Source organism: Halyomorpha halys, unplaced genomic scaffold (genome assembly GCF_000696795.3).
Source record: "Halyomorpha halys isolate HHAL.00 unplaced genomic scaffold, Hhal_1.1 Scaffold1541.1, whole genome shotgun sequence".
NCBI lineage: Eukaryota > Metazoa > Arthropoda > Insecta > Hemiptera > Pentatomidae > Halyomorpha > Halyomorpha halys.
The window spans coordinates 78,618-97,547 of NW_027116259.1; the positions used below are offsets into that span (position 1 = coordinate 78,618).

The 18,930-nt window shown below is 29.0% G+C and overlaps 1 protein-coding gene across 1 annotated transcript in view; it reads left to right on the forward strand.

The window, feature by feature from the left end:
• Window positions 1-18,930, forward strand: part of LOC106689993 (soluble guanylate cyclase 89Da) — a 60,889-nt gene that overhangs the window by 327 nt on the left and 41,632 nt on the right. The window lies entirely within an intron of this gene.

Below are 18,930 nucleotides of genomic sequence, written 5' to 3' on the forward strand. Positions count from 1 at the left end.
GATTCCATGTCAGTCGTTTGTCGAGATGTAGTCCTAAGTAACGGATCTGTTCGACAGGAATAAGTGGGGTATTATTAAAGGATACTGTTGGGCAAGAGGTCATGGGTTTACGTCGAAGGATAAATGTGATTTGGTGGGATTTATTGGAATTTATTTTAATCCTCCAGTTTTGGCACCATTCTTCAAGGGTGGTGATGTGGGATTTGAGGGTGCTGATTATGATTAATACGTTTGTTGATTTGGTTTGTATAGGGCACATTGGGAATATATAAATAGAAAAATTCCCTTCAGGATCAAGAGAAGGAATTAATCACTGACATGTCTTGAGGGTGCTTTGTCGGGCTCGCCTCTTCTCAACTGTAAGTTATTGTACCTTTTGACAAAATTAATCTTTTAACCACATGTTTCTTATTATTATCAAAGGATCATAAGAAATTTCGGTCAAGGATAGTGGTTCATTCGAATGAAGACATAGCCTGCAGAGAAGGCTAGACGCATGGAAAGCTGGAGCGTACGATGTATTATGGTAACGCTACGTCGGGGAACAAACAAAACCCAGTTGAGGGCCACAATTCAATCTGACGATCAATTTACTTATTGTCCCTATTGATAAATCACCATTAAATTACCCATGAGGTTCGAGGCATGCTCCAATTGGCGCGAAAGACCCATCTCAGCTCGGACACTGGACGGAAACGAAAGGAGCGTGGATTTTTGCTACTACCGCACCCAGGAAAGGCACGAGAGGAAAATTATTTGAGAATACAATCTTAAAATTCTTTAAAATCTTCTAACTACCCATCACTGCTAATCCATTACCGCACGAGATTATCATATTTTAAATTTATTACAGTCACAAAATAAGTCAGCAATGTGACCTCAGTTGACAAATATTTAAAAAATGATTTATTATTAGCTTTAGTGCTTGATCAGGTTACAAGCTATGCTGATGATATAGTCAGTCGACCCCCAGGAAGATCTTCAGACGTCTTTGGTTGAATATTATGGAGAAGTAAAATTAAGAATTAAAAGCGAAGTCATCTGCGTTGCAAGTGATAATGTACAAGCCACGATCTTTTCTGGTTATGAACTCCAAGAACTAACTTATATGTATCTATGGAAAATTACAAGCAAATATAATATAGATCAGAAGGTTCAAATATCCAGAACAATCATAGGAAAGCGAGAAGAAAGTAGAAAGGCGAAGAAAGTCCCTATTTCTTGTAGTAATTGTTTATGAGTCAGAAGGTTTGACAACGCTTGTCAAACATGCAAGGAATGATGAGATAGTCGATAAGAACATAGGCATTGTGTCAGAAACGACAGGATTCGAGAGAATTCGGGAATGAGATGATCACATGACATCCTGAAAGAGAAGCAGCTTAACTGTTTGGCAATATAAACGATACCCGATAGGCCAAGTGGTTTCTGAAAGTTTTGACTACATCGCAAAACTTGTAAGACTTGCAAAGTCTCTTGGATCCCGAAGAAAAATGCCTAGACACCGAGACGAGTGGACTAGCTGGACGCTTAATGACCCAGCAGTTGGGAGAAGAAGTTATTAGATTTTCAAGCAGGATTTTTAAATTTTGCATTGAAGTTGTCCAAAATATCTTTTAAAGAACGATATGCAAAATTAAAAAATCCGGCATAGTTTGGAAATGATATTTAGAAAATTAGTAATCTGATTAGTTCTTGCTCCTATTTTGTGAAGATTAAAATAAAATATTCATGAAAAGTATTCTACCACTTGAGTGGACCAATCACAAACCATATTCAGATTTTTTTAGATATCATGCCTTTACATGGAGGAAAAATCAGTTTTAAATCTAGAAAAATTTCTCATACATTTTATTTGATATTTCCGATCATAATTTGCTTACGAAGGTACATTTTGTACCACTTAATGCAGTCTAGAAGGTCCAAAATCTCTCCTTGGTGATTTAGTGCAGATTAGTGGCATCGTATTGAAATTAGCGTATGAAAATAAATCTAATTTTTATAAAATACAAAAAACTTTATGAAACTTCGATTTTTATAAAATTTTACCTAGCTGGTGCAAGTAAAATATATTTGGTAGAGGTCTGTGATAAGGGTGCGTTATTGATACAACACAAACCGACTGACAAGAATGACTAACATTTTGTGGAAAATTCACTAAAATTTTGATTTTTAGTATGTTCATATGTTTGAGTTTATTTTTTGACAGAAAAAGGTTAAAGAGATAGGGTGTGCTTTTAACATTAAAATATATATTTACCTATTTAGACGAAAAAATATGTATTTTTCGAAGATTTCATTTTACCACTTATTTTCGATTAGTTTCAGACAAATTTTCTTTTTCAAAAATTAATTTTTTTTTTCTTTAAAAAAATGGAATTGAAATTCGGGTGATGTGAACTGGATATTTAAGTCAGAAGGCTTTATGAATGTTTTTCTATTTTATTCAGTATTTCATTAATACGAAAACAAGCTTCATAAAAATATTTGTAAAAAAATGTAAGTACAATTTTAAAATTATCTAACTCAATTCGAAACCGTATATTATCTAATTTGACGAACTATAGTTTATATGAGGAGATCATGCAATCAGTGAAGAAGATAAGTAAAAAAATATGTTATTGGTGCCAATGTTTCGGCCAAAATTTGAGGCCTTCATCAAGGTTAAGTACGAAAAACATGATCAGCTTAATAAATAACAAATAAAATCAAAATAACAAGCAGATAATACATTGTCCTCATATAATATCCACAAGTAAAAACTATTGCAACATAATAATGGTAAAACTTGTGTATTTAAGTAACACTGAACTCGGCTTTAAAATGACCGTTATTGATCAAGATTTATTTTATTTTATTTTTACTATTCCATAAAAATGGAATAATGGACACTTATTCGAATCGAGTACAAATATGGATAAGGAAAATAAGAAAAATAAAGCACTCTGCAAATTGAGAGACAATTCTTCGGTCTGGCCATAACCACTCTGTCACCACTCTGAGCCAATCAAATATTTAAAAAATATAAAGGAATTGATTAGTTAATAAGTTCATCTAAGAAATAAAATATCTAGATTATTTTTAGACAAAACATATCTGAAAACTACAATTTAAAAAAAAAAGAAAATTAATATAAAAAAATTATTATCATATCCTGTTTTGTGTTTTCCCTGCCTCTGGGTAGCTCGTGTAAATATAAAATCATATATTACAAATCCATATAGGATCCAAAAAATACCAAATTACAAAAATATTGTAAAACAGAATCTGATAATTGATTATTATGTTACATTTTCAATCAGTAATAAGTAAATATACATATATAAGACCTAACAACTTTTACCAATGGAAACTGCCCCATTCTGCTGAAAAAATATGAATTTCTTAAAACTAAAAAATCTCTTCTATTGATTGAAAATAAATACAAATTATGTTAGTTTTTTTTTTAATGCAACTAAAATTTAAAGGATTATTACTTACTATGCACATGTAATGCAATGCTTTTATTTATGAAATCTTTATTATTTTTAACGCTTAAAGTAGTTTTAAACAATAATTTCCCAAAAACAATACTTGTAATTTCTTTACGCCAGTCAAGACCACTGATTTTCATTTAAAAATGACTTTTTATACATTTTTTAATTAATTATTTTGTATAAATAATTGATTTCCTCACAGTTTGTAAAATATAACCAAGTAATAGGTTTAAATTACAAATAATGAATTTATATATGAAAATATAAAAATATTAAACACTTTTTTTATAGTAGAAACTTACTGTAAGTAATACAAATAGATAAGTTTCATAGGTGAATTAAACTCTGAGCTGTAGAATGTTGTAAAATGGACATAGAACACAGGCTATATAAAAAATAATCAATGAAAACATGCATTCCAACATGTCGCTTTTTAAATGTAGTAAATTTTAATTTAAAAAAAAAAAATTCTTGAACTGTGATTGTTGGAGGAGGTTACAACCGCCAGGTTTTCTTATAGACTTCGGATCTTCCAAAGTTGCCAGAATATCGAATATATTTCATTATACAATTATAATTTTCAATTTTATTATAATTTATATTTAATGATCTGATTTAAGACTAATTCTACTGTATTTAACAAAATAGCAATAATGTATTTTAAATACAATTGATTGGAATTTACCATCACATGTATCTGTACGATTGGTACATATATTTAAAAAAAGAAAATAGTTTATAGAAGTAGCGATGTGTAATAACGGTAAAAAATTTTAATTCCTTATTGATAATAAATATATTTAAATGAAAGGTAGAGAATTTGTTTAAAATACAAATTTTTTATTAATTATTCGTAAGAGATATATATTGATAACATTATTTTCAGTTAATAGAAAATTATTATATGTGGAAACATATCACTTTATATTATATTAAATTTGATTTGTTAGGCCTTATCTTATTTTTTATAATAGATAGTTTCTCAATATTAAGTTTATGAAAAAAAAGTTATTGTAACATTTAATTGATACAGCTAATGGAAATCGGGAGCCAGTGGAGACTGAGCAAGGGCGCTCGAGTCACAGGAATACTTAATAAAAAAATGAATTATAAGTTAAAAATAATCACAATTTAATGGTTTTATATTCGAAAACACTATGTTTTCTTATTTATTTGACAGTATTAAAACATATAAGAACTCTTCAGTCAAAAATGCATCATTTCCAAAAAAATATTAATTTTTGAATATCTTGGAGTATATCTTATAGTATTTCTTAGAGAATATAGTATATCTTGGAGAATTAAAAAAAAAAAAAACTAAATCTGGCATCATTATATTATATAATAATAGTGAATATATTTTACGCACCAAGAAGATACAAACAAAAACCACTGCAATATAATAAATATATATAAATGAAATGCAGAGTATGTTTTAAATATATATAACAATTTTTTTCGCTACAAATTAATTAAAAAAAATAATTGATTATTATAAATTATTGTATGAGGAAACATTTCACTTTAATTCACATTTAATTTGTCTAGTCTTATTTTTTGTTCTAGATTTTTTCTCAATATTATATTTATAAAATAGTATTTTATAATATAATTTATTATATTTTTTTCAGTGCTACTTATTTAGGTTTAATAATATTATTTTTCATTCATAGGTATTATATTATTTTTCATAAGGGAAATTTTAAATATTTTTGTTCTATTAAAAAATATTTTATTTCATGAATTAAAAAAAAAAATCTATAATATGTTTTGGAATAAAAAAATACATAAGAGCAAACAAACAGATCTTGGTATTTGTGTCAAGTTAAATGACTTTTGAGTAATTAATAAAAAAAATATATTTAAATTATTTATTTAAAAAAATGATAGTTTATCTTTTTCCTCTTATTAATTATCAAGTTATTTTTGAATGGCGATCGTTTTCAAAGAGTAAACAGTACTGGCCAAAGACCAGAGCCCGCAAACATCCCCTACAGACAGAGCTCGAACGATAGACGGTTGGGGTAGGCTCAGACGTCCCAGCTGTTATCGAGCGAGAGGACCTTGGCTGAATTTTCGGGGGTCTTTGACCTTACCTTAGTGATGCTGCAGAGGACGCTACGGATGGACTGATGCTGTGGCCAGTTGAGAGCTGGTAATATAGTCGGGTCGCGCCTGCTCAGTGCTGGCTCCACCTCCCGATCTGGTTCCCTTGGATCCGTCTGTATGTCGATCTAATTACTCGATAGGGGTGTCGGTTTCCAAGGGAGGGAGGGTTGTCTATCGAAATGGCGGCACTGATGACTGAAATCGAAGCGATTATCTCGTAAGCCCGCCACGAGGCAGTTGTTGAACTGGTCATCATTACCGCCAGAACTCCGATGAACCTTTTGATTTTATGGTTCGAAAGATAAATTGATTATGTCCTTTATTTTTTTTTTTTCTGGTTAGTTGATATTTATATTTATATTGAGATAATAATATAACCTGCCTCACTCAGAGGTAATGAGTATTAGAGCTAAATAAGAAATGATAATAAAAGGATGAATATAAAGTAAAATGAAATATAAATTGCTTTAATACTAACTCAACGGACTCTGATTCGACTCCGGCTGTGGCACATAATTATTTATTCTGTTACTGTAGTCATGAGTCAACCCTGTGGGTTTTTGGAGACCTCCCGGATTCCACTTATCCTTATAGGACAAGAGCCCCAGAGGAGAAAAATGGCAGTTATTTCACCCCAATTTTTGATTACTTAATTGAAAACTAGGTATAATTACTAGTCAAAATTGATGAGTTTACCAGTATAGTTAGGGGGGAATAAAAATTGGCGGCTGTTTCAAAACGTAAAAAATAATTAAATTTTTATTTGGAGCTCTCTCTATATCTGATAAATATATATACAATGATATACAAATGTTGCTTTTTGAAAAGGCTATATCTCGAGAATTATTGGACGTAAATAGCTCTATTAGGGCTAATATTTCAGAAAATTTACTCTTCTTTAAATAATGTTCTCTTAGGTTTTCTAGTATTGTTGGTAGTTATTAAGGTATAGAGCTCCGAATGAAAAATTAAGGTTTTAAAACAGCCCCCATTTTTTATCCCCTCTACCTATAGTTGGCAGACTCATCGATTTCAACTAGTAATTATACATAGTTTTCATTAAAGTAATCGAAAATTGGTGTGAGATAACTGCCTTACCGGCTCTCGTACTATAAGAAAGCTCATGCCAAAAGATAATGTGATTTTTTTTTAAACGAATCTCATTTTAAATTAAATAAGAAAAAGCATGGAAGTCATAATTAGTACTCTCTTTATTGCGAATATTATATGTATATAAATATATTTACGCATAACATTCGCAATAAATACATTAGTAGGCACTATGCAAAAATACGGATTTCAATTAGATTTATTTCTAAGGATTGAATTTTCTAGGGAACTACGCTAACCTAAAGCCATCATCACACATTTTATTATATTGTGGGAGTGAGTAGCTCATTGGCAAGACACTGTACTACTAACTCCAAGCTGTACTGTTATATAGTGGTTCTCAATCCGTGGTCCGGACAACAGTGAGAGTGCCGTACGGCGGGAAACACACTTGCAATTATTATTCCTACTTTACAAATAATTTCCATTCAGTGGTCTTTGGAAAACTTGTAGTAGGCTCATATATATTTCGAAGAAAAATGTGATAAATAAAAATGAAGATGTTCAAAAGTTTCACCCTAAATATGTTCTGTCCCTGAACGTTTCCACTCTGTTACCGGCTAGGTTATCTATTCGGGCTAACCAGGCCTGGTTAAACATTATACTAAAATGTCAACTTAATTTTTTATAATAAAAGTTATTTTTAAGTACTTTTTGTTGTGATTCGGACTCGTGTTCGAATCCTGCTGTAGCAATTAAATATTAATTCTGTCACAGTAGTTGTTAGTCAAGTAGTCTCTATAAGGTGCGTACTCTTAATTGGGTAAAAATATGGCGGTTGAGCGTGTTCTTGAAAAATCACTTCCTTGTATAACCGTTGTTAAAAAACAGTACTTCTTGACACTTCATAGGCTGTAGTGGTTCATATTATTAAATAATAGTAAAATAAGTAAACAACTGGTATTAAGAAAATTAAAGCCTTTCAAAATAAATAGTATGGAACACAATCATAACTATATACATTCAGCTCCAGGAATCCCCAAAGCAATCCCAACCACCTACAGGTGAATGGTATGACACGACTCTGGGATCCTAGGCCTCTCTGGAATTGGAAGACAGAGGGGACTTTTTCCTTGACTTTTCCTTTCATTTATCCTATCTTTATTTTTTTCCATTTTTATAATGAAAATGAAGTAAATTGAATGCAATGGCCGAAAAAAATCTAAAGAACAAATCAAGCGTGTGAATACTAATGTTTGTTGCTTCCTATGTTTACCTAACATTTGTACAAGTCTTGTACTTGCGGCAAATGGCAAACGTATAGATCCACCATGAGTTTTATGTTTTTCTTTTGAATTTATGTAAATTAATTTTAATTGTTGAACTGCTGAGTATATTCTTTCTGCTGAGAGTAGCATTAGTCTTTTATTCAAATATAGTATTTAAGATATAATATAAATTATAAAGATATAAAGATAATTTAAGATAAATAGATATCTGTGACCGAGTAAGTAATTTGCAGGAATTTCGTTCTATTGTTAATTGCTAATGTATCATTACTGTGGAAAGGTAAATGAGGTAATTCTTATTCAGGATTGTTCTGAAGGCTTTTCTTACTATTCGTATCTCAGGATGCTATCTGTATCGAGCGAAAGAAGATTGGTTTTTTGGGACAAACTATATAGAAAACTACCATAATTCATGTTGAAAAGGATCAATACTTGATTTTCCTTTAGCATGCAACTTCGGTCTGCATCCCAGCTTATTAAAGATAAGGAATTATTTTTTGTTATGATTAACGCGATGTTTATTTGTAATATTTCCCCCTTCCCGATCTCTCTTATTTCTTTTAGAGAAAACTTAATGTAATTATTTTAAAACATAGACAAAACTTGATTATATTATTCTTCAATACTTTTTTTTACAGAAGACTAAAAATTAACTGTAATTTCTTACCATATGGGCACAAAAATTATGGAATCAGTGTTTTCTTTTGTTTTCCTCTTCACCTATTGAATCTTCTTAAGGCAACGAATCTTGTAAAATCCATTTCAATTCACCAAGAGCCCTCATTGGGCCTATTCGAAATATCGGAACTGGGATTACTGTTCTGAAATAATTTTTCGAATAAAATATCGAGATAAAAGGGGGGGGGATGCAACTGAGGATTAGGGGGTTACTCTTAATTTTTACGTTTATTATTTTACAGTTTATTGAGGAGTGAAAGACACAGGAACTGAGGATAATGTGCTGTTGTCACCTACAATTTAGTTTTAGTTTTACGATCCCTCTAAAACTGAAAATAAAACATGAATTAATAAAGTGCATTAGTATGTATTAATCAAATTAAATACAATCTTTTTCTGGGATTGGTACTAGATTTTTTTTTTGTAACCTCCTTTATTATTATATGCCTATAATACATACAATACATATTAAAGGTAATGATGTATATATAAAAGGGAAGTTACCTGTAATATGTATGTGTACAAGGGACATTATCTGTAATATGTATGTGTACAAGCGAAATTACACGTAATACGAGGGAAATTACCTACGAGGGAAATACGGAAATCCGTATACAAGGGAAATTACCTGTTGTATGTATGTATACACGGGAAATTACCTGTAATATGTATGTATACAAAGGAAATTATCTGTAACATGTATGTATAAAAGGGAAATTACCTGTAATATGTATACCATGGAATTTGTATACCTGTAATATGTATACCATGGAAATTACATGTAATATGTATACCATGGAATTTGTATACCTGTAATATGTATACCATGGAAATTACATGTAATATGTATGTGAACAAGGGAAATTACCTGTAATATGTGTGTGTACAAGGAAAATTACCTGTAATATGTATGTATACAAGGGAAATTACCTGTAATATGGTACTTGAAGGTATACAGTGAAATCCTTAGCTGAGGTTTGATGATTCTAAACTGAAAGTTTAATAGGTGGTATTATGTAAGTAAGGATACTAGTGGTTTATTTATGACAGTGTTTGTTAGGGGCCTTGTGGAGTGGCATCCAATCTTGTTCTGGTGATTGACAATTCTTATGGTATTAGTATAAAAAAAGCGAAACTCTTTTAATGGAAGGGGAAAACCCCTACATTATCATTAGATATAAATAGAGTGATCTGCCTTTTCAGCAAAAGATGAGAAAGGCATACATACATACATAAATAATACTTGTACAAAATTTGAAAATCATCCGAGATCGTAACGTTTGAAACTATGCTAATTTGACAAGGAATGACCCATTGCTAAATTATTTCAAAGAATGCCTGGAAGAGGATTGTGGAATCCCAGTGTTTCACAAAACCTCTGTTGGGAATCACTGTTCTAGAGGGATAGATTGGAAGTCTTGGGGTAATGGAGGATCCTATATTAATTTAGGTGAACAATTAATTCCAAGATTTTTTTTTTTTTTAATTTCGCATTTAATAATAAATTATTTTATTTTTCTATGATGAATTTGAAGTTATTCTACATGCAACATGAAGCTAAGTCTAGATTTTGTCTCTATTTTTAATTAACTTATTCTGAAATTTGAAAAAAAATACAATTGCTAATTTAATTTATAATCTAATAATTTATCTAATTACTCAATAAATTATTAAGTTTCACCTTGCTTTTACAAGAAGGTTTATCATAAACAGCTTTCAGGTTCAATGAATTAAGCACAGCTAGGTTATTTAACATTCACTCAAGTAATTTTCCGATGTATTAAGTCTCGTTTAACTGCTAATAGCTTTACGTTAGCCTGATGAACTTTGGTTGTTAATTGTGATTTAGAGATTCTCTTCATCCATGAATATTGATGAAGGAACCATTTGCTTTTCTATCACAGATTAAGATTTGCCTTTGTCGCCGTCCACAGGACCTGGAATTACAATATTATAAATAATTATTGTTCAAAATTATTTACACTTAAATATTACAGTAAGCAATTATGTAGAGGGTTTTATTATTATCAGAAATGTCACATACACATATACAAATTATGTAAATAAGTTAAAAATTATTCATATCAAATGAAATATGGTTTTTAAAAAATATAATTTTTTTGAAATTTCTTATTTGTATGTCTTAGTTTCCGTTGTTTGATAAATACATTTTCAGTTTTATACTAGACTTTGTTTTTTACTATAAAAATTAGGCAAACCAATGTTTTTCTGAATTGCATTTATACCTCTAAAATCATAGTTGAATAAATATTTTAAGATTTAGTTAATTGCAGCTACAAAAGCAATTTAAACATTAAGAAAGTTTGAGACGACAGTAGCTCTACTATTACACATGTCTCCAAAATATATAGACATATTTAAAAATTAATCACTCATGAATAAAAATGAAGTTTTTGTTAGAGAGGACAGACAAGTTGAAGATTTAATTTTTTAGAGAAGTTAAAAAAAATAAAACCTTTTCTATTCCGTGATTTTATTCTTCCATTATATGTGATATGAAACTATATTTGTCCAGATTTCAGTTAATGCTGCAATAAAAGAAATAGCTTTGGGTGTTTTAAAAAAATTGGATCCTAAGCTAAAAAAGAGAAATTAGGAAAGGAAGTTGATCCAGGTAAGTTCAAAGAAAAACCTCAAACTGTTTAATGTGAGCCAACATTTTGTCCCACATTATAGGGCTTCATCAGTGCTATAGAAAATACTAACGTCTAAAATAAAGTAACAAAATAAGAGAAAAAATAACATGAAATAAAAGTAAAGGTTTGGCTTAGTATGTGAAAATTCATATAAAAATTAATAGGGTAAAAAAAAAAATACATAGATTTTTTCAATTTTTGAATAAATAGAATAAAATATCATTAAAAAATATATAAAATTAAAAATTATTTTATGTAATAATTTAAATAATATATAGAAGGATGCCATCCACATATAGTACATAAAGAATTAAAAATAAAGTGGCAACTATTAAAATTGGAAATATTAAACCTATTGAATTGGAAATTAATTTTTTTTTATTTATACTTTTTCTCTCACTTTATAACTTTTTTAACTATTAGTGATTAAATGTATGGCCTTCAATTCAATGCAACAAACCTATATTTTTAGACTTGAGAGCCTCGTATCAATATTGGAATCAGTTTCCTTGTTGTGGCTCAATGAATTCCATTAATGTAATAAGTATCTGATGCAATATTGATTTTTATAGGATGTGTGTCATAATAAATTATATTTATAAGACTTTTAACAGAAGACGACAGTTTCATATTTATAAAAACTATAGGTAAAATAAAATAAATAATGGCTCATGTACATGTATGTATGTGTATATAATATACTTTATTTCTTACTGTGACAAGATAAATTATTTTCATGACATATAAATGTATAATATGAGTATGTAAATTACATTATTTGATATTGAAAACAAATTATATCTTAGCCACATTTTAAAATTAAATGAAGATGTTAAAAAATGAGAATTTTGGAAGTTTATGAACATAAATATTAATAATTTTGTATTTGAAAACTATTTCATAAAGAAAAATCTGGTACTACACCTCTCTTTTCTTGTTAGAACGATTTATTATGGTAAATTAGAAAATATCATAAAATAATTAATATTAAAAAAAAAATTATTTTCCTTATAGCATTGGAGTGTTGTCAGTATATAAAACAAATCATTTCAGATGTTTGATGTAATTTTGCAGATTGTAAATCCTTTTCATGTACTTTTTACCTGTATAGATGTAAAGTGGTTTCTTAAAATATGTACTGTATGGTATGAAAGCTTATCTTCTAAAAGGTGATCTCCATTTTCTGTATTTTTATTTTATTGCTCATAAATTTTCCAGACTTTAACTTCTGATTCGATAAATGCATTTTATTTTTTTAAATTGTTTATTATTGGTTGTTGATAACGCTTTACTAAAATATTATATATGGGTTTCCGATACATGGATTTATTATAACTAACTTAGTACTACATATAATAGTAGCACTATAGCTTAAGTAAACTGAACGAATATGCTGTTAAACAGAACGAATGAAATTGTATTATTTGCTTCTTCAGTAATGCTTACCATAAAAAAAAAAAAAAAGAACATAATTTCAATATAATAAAATAATAAGTAATACTAAACAACATTGTCCCGATGAATCATTGAAATTCACAAAGCTTTGGGATTGTCTAATGTTTTTAAGGAACCTTTTCTTTCCTGTTTTCTAATAAATGAAATTCTTGTCAGAAAGACAATACAAAATTTCTTCTTTTTTTTTTTAACTATCATTATTTTTTATGAATATTATTTTTTTTTTATTAATAAGTAATTTTTTATTTAATTTAAAAATTTCCATAGGACCTCATATGACCATAAGAATAAAGATTATTTTAAATACTATTTAATATGTTTTTATTTAAGAGTTTATGGGTAAGAACCAAAATAGTGTTAAATCTGTCGGCTAATTAAAACCTTATTACTAGTATATTGTTATTTTTTAATAATGGTTATTGAATTGTTTAATTATTAATGAGGACCACAAATATTGTAAAATATTTTAAGAATTTTCCGATAGTGTCAACTTGTAGGGAACTATAACATATATTTAAATTTAAATACATTTAAATTAGAGTAAATTTGCTAAAAGTTGAACCCTAACTGAGTGCTGCATGTTTAATAGTATCTGAGATTCAGTTTTTCCAAATCGGTATATTTCTAATAAAAAGAGATTACCATTTTGGAACTTTATTTTCATGAAAAGTGCTACTACTGCGAAGAAGATAAATATATACTAATAACAACTAAATACTAACAAGCTTCATTTTGAGTACTAATAAACTTTTATTTGCCAATACAGTTTAATAGTTCATAACATATGAAACTTTTCTCAAGATGACTTATTTTCGATTTATGTAAGCTTATCTCTAATATTTATTTTTGGCTCTGGAATACAAAAAATACCTAATATTAATTATATTTCTCTTATTGAATTGATATTCAACTGTTAATAATTTATTCATAAATAATAATTTACTAGATAAGTTCCTCTTATTTTCACATTACGTCTTGTCTTGGCCAGTCTATTCCTCTGAATCGTAATTATGTTTTTTTCTTTTCTATTGTAATCGTTTTCTATTGCATAAATAAATGCAAATGATAAGGGCCTTGATTGCTAAATTGGCTCATTTTCAAGCACTAGAATTCCCCTTACTTTTGAACTAATGGATACAAAAAATATGGGAAAATGGGCTTTGAAATGATCCAGAAAAAATATTAAAAAATGAAGAGGATAAAGGTATTAAAATAAAAGGTACACCCAAGATACAACAGTAGTGTGAACTCAAATACATCCGAACAGTATATTTTTCTGTTGTGTTAATACTGTATAGATTCGATCTTAATATAATCCATTAAATTTTATTGGTATGTTTAATAAATAAATTTTTTTGGGCTTGAAGACATTTATTTCATTAATTAATTATTTTATTAGCAATATGACTTAACCAATACTTGTGATCAATTATATTAATTATTGCTTAAGATTTAATTATTTGATTAATATTTTTATCATTCAAGAGCCATAAATAAATATTTCGGCAAGATTTTAACATTATCTTTCATTCCTCGAAAATGAGTCATCTTGAGAAAAGTTTCCTATCTCAGAAAATATTCGGCGTACAGTATCAATTGAAGCTTTAAATTGATTTATAATGATTTTTTTCGCAGGATTTGTAGTTTTTGTGTTTGTTAAAATAAATACAAAAAATGGCGATTTCTTGTTTTTTGAAAATAAATGTTGATTTTAGAAAAGCTTTATCTCTTTAAGTGCTATTAAACATACGGTGATCAAAAAATACCTCAAATTTTAGAAAATTTACTCTACATTAAAAATGGACGGAAAATGTTTTTCGTGCTGTTGACAGTTTTCTGGAAATTTAGTATAAAGTGAAAAATTTACGATAATTTTTAGGTTTTTCTTGAATAAAATAAACTTTTGATCGTTGACCGAGGTTGCACATTGAATTGTTAATTTAAGTTAAGATCCAAAGAATTAGAACTCAGCTGGTCTGTTTCGTGACGTCATTCTCCATTTAACAGACCTAGTAACAGACTCTCAGCCATGTTACATGTTATATCGTTTTATCTTGGTAAAAGAAGGAAATATTTCTACATTTAACATAAGTTTTTCCATTTAACACACTTTAACATGTTAAAATAAAGATCATGAATACCCCTATTACAAGGTTTTGAGGCCATCTTCTTTTCAGGCGCCTCGGAGGATTGTCATGGAAGAGGAAGTAAGGTTAGAAAGTAGTGGGTTTGGGTGGTTAGGGAGTTTATAATGGAAGGAATGATATCTGGTTCGGGGTAGATCGGTTACATATGGAACATTAAGGTCTTTATGGATAATATTATTTGTGACAAATTAAGGGGCATTTTGTACTAAATTTAAAAATAAAATACGATATTTGATATGATAAACATTAATATGAGTTGAACACAAATAGTCGAAAAGAAAAAATAAAGGAAATTAAAATTGTTTTAACTGGCTTCAGTTAAACACGAGACAGCTCTTTTTTTATTTGAAATCAACAAAAAGTTTCTACAAATTCTACATTTGTGTTATTTTATTAAAGATTAAGAGGGAAATGATTCTTTTTTATAAAAAAGGCCAACAGGTACTCAGGATGTAGAGTGAGTTGTGAATTTTCAAATTAATTTATATTTATATTTCTTTTATTATATAATTATAATAGTTATTATTATTATCATATTTTTATATATTTCAGTTGTATGTAAAACCGTTTGTAATGATCATCTCCTCTCCACTCTGTCTGAATCATTTTTCGTAACTGATTCGATGTTTTTAGACATGACAGATGGGTGATTCTGATTCCTTCTTCATTTAGTTATTTTTACGTTATTATGTCTCCAGTTCATTTTAAATTTTATTTATAACAGCTTATGCTAATTTTTTATATATTTATTATTGTACATCTTATTTAGGTTCATTTTATGTAATTTTCTTTTCACTTATGTTTAAATAATTCCTAACCCTGCTTCAGTTGTTTCTTATCCTACATTGTCAAAATATGTTTAGTTGTTTTGAGTCTTTTTTAATTTCTAATGAAGCCCTACAAAATGGGGCGAAACTATTTTTTGTTCCTTTTTGACCGTACCCACTACCATCTCATTCATATTTTGAAAAATATGGTTAGTCATTTATATATATAATTAAATTAATTTATTAGAATGCAGGAATTAATGAATTTAAAATTCGATATTAGCAAATGAACAGTTTTACATTAGACAAGCTGTCGAAGGGAGACATCCAATACGCCTTCCGAATAAGCCCCATCTGTCGCCTAGCGAATATTTTTCTGATCCCGCCGGTCCCCCGAGTATATAAATAGCAATTCAACGCAATCAGATCCTCCGGTCGGATTCGAGTTGGACGAATTCGTATCAAACTTATCCAAAGCTCATTCGTAAATGGAAATGCAGCCCTATCCCATTAACGGGCGGCCATTGGCCAGAAGAAGGGTTCGAGGCGGACCAATCACATTAGGGAAGGCCCGCTGGGAGTAGCATCACGCTCGGGTTTTGCATCTCAATTATAGCAGCAATCAAATTTACTTGGCTATCAAATAAGAAGGAACTTAGGCAGTTGTCTCGAACCATGTATGGAATGCTGTTGGAGAGTATTCACCACTTCATCCAGGTTTGGAATTTAAGCTCTTCTTTTATATTAATTTTTTAATCAGGAATAATTATTTTATATTATTATTTTACTTTAAAAGCAACAGACATATCGAAATAGTGTCGAATGACTATCGTTGAATTGAGAATTGAAAATAAGTTGGTAGCAGAACTTCAGTATTATCAGCCCTGACGAAGGCCTGCAAAGTGGAGCGAAACTTTGGTTAACAATAAATAGTTTTCTTTTACTATTTTGATTTATTGACCACCACCCGGTCCTTCCTCCAATCGAAAATAAAAGATATAAATATAAGAACATGGTCAGGGTTGCGGTCAAAAAAGGACAAATAGTTTAAAACTATTTTAATGTCCGACGTTTCGCCCCACATTGCAAGGCTTCATCAGGGCTAAAAAGATACAAAAAAAATGAAAAGAAAAGTAACAATGGCAAGAGTAAATTTTTTTAAAAATACGTAAAATATACAGTTAAAAAAGTACAGGAGATGTACTTAAAACAAAAACAATATGGAAAGAAGGAAGTAGAGATTAAATAAACGTCTTGAATGAATAAATATAAATAAAAATAATAATAATGATATTAAATGATTATAATATCATGATAATTATATAATATTATATGATAATTATATTATGATAATTATATATCACTTACTTCCTCACAAAATACTGCACTTCTGACTCTTCAATAGTTGTGGTACAGTGTGATTAATAATGAAAACGTAATTTGAGAAAAAAAAATTATAATTATAAATTAAAATAAAAATTAATTAATACATAGCTTATTGCAGGATTTTTAGCTGCAACCTGTGCTGAAAACTGAAGGGTTGTGGTTGGATTTACAACAGTGTAAGTTACTGTTCCTTTAACTACTGTATCTGAGAGTGGAATTTTTTAACCTTTTTTTTTATGAACAATGAGAAATCTACTACCGCGAGTCTCAGGACGTTACTTTGGAATGATGACTATATTTTTCTTTCCGTATAGGATGCCCCAGACTTTTTAGACCAGTTATAGGTTTGAGCAATTTGATATTGATTTGGTGATTAAAAGTAAAGTGTCGATAGAGATGGACTGCTAGGAATCATACTGCTTCACAGGCAGGACTCCTTTGGGAATTAATTCAGCCGACTCATAACTTTTTCATCCTTTTGGAAAAGTATTGTTCCACATCAAGGGGGTGAGCCTGCTGTATATTTCTGGCCTTTATAATATCACTATTTTGAGAAAAAACCTTTTCATAAAGTAGCTCAATTCTGCTGAATATAGTTTATCGGTTGCTTACTTGGAGGAAGGAGTATAATTGATATGCTACGCTTCCAGGCCGAGTGACACTAGAAGGCGGGGTCTATTCCTTTCGTAGACGTGGCTTCTGGTACTATTTTCAATATGGACTCTATAACAATGCAGCATTGAATAAATGGTTAGGATCAGAATATGAATTTTAGTAAAATATTATATTGGTATATTTCTACTATGCTTTTGCAGAGCATTAGTATGAGAAATAATAATAAAGTACTTTCTGAAATTGTTCAAATCGAATTTAGTCTTTCTGTCATCTAAAGCGAGACCTTAATTACAAAACATCTTCACAGCCACTATGATCATGTAACAAATCATTTACTGTCGTACTATTAATTATCTACCCACGCGCGACAAACTTACTGTTACCATCACCGTAAGGTAGAGTTGGGCAAAGTTTTATGGGAATTTTAACTTTGACGCATTTATTATCAATTTATTCTTAAAACTAATCAACGTTTTGTAAATATATAAAACTTCAAGATTTCTTTCAAATTTTTTTAAAGAAAAATTAAGTGGTTTGGAATTACGGAATTAGGGTCGCGATTTGTAACATGGAAATAAATGTAAAACATTTTGTATATATACATCTAAATTTTTAATTTATAAAGTTTATATTTAGAAAATTTAATATACAATTATTTATATAAATATTATTTTTTAATAAGTTTTAAGAAACTGCATTGACTGAGTGGAAAGAATATCCGCAAAGCATGCCTCTGAAAATTTAAAATTTACGTTGTACAAAGACACTGTCACCTTTGAGGTGGGTATGGTTTTTTTTTCCCTAGACTATTTAATTATAAAAAAGTAATTCTTTTGGGATCTCATTTATCCTTTGGAGAATAGAAACTTATAGTAGGAAAAAAAAGAACCATTTCAATGTCAGTAAAGAGAAAAACATTTTCATTTGTGACAAACTGACTTTACCAAATGTTAAATGTTACTTCACAGCATTATTTAAAAAAAAAAAATCAGAATAAGATTACTTGGTTGATAGGTCAACATTTCATATTTTATTTTAGGAAATAATTAATGAAACATCTTTATAATATAATTAAAAATGAGTATTAGTTACAAATGAAATAAAAAAAAAAAAAAAAAAAATTTAAAAACTATTCTGGGTGCTTATGTTTTCTTTATTTCAGCTTTCTATCTTTTTATGCAATTTATTTCTGTTCAACTTTAATTGACATCCGGTTCTTAGCCTGCTCTATTTTTTTTTAATCATTAACATTTTTTTAAACGTTAATATTCATTAATTTTATCTATGTTGTTTAAATAAAT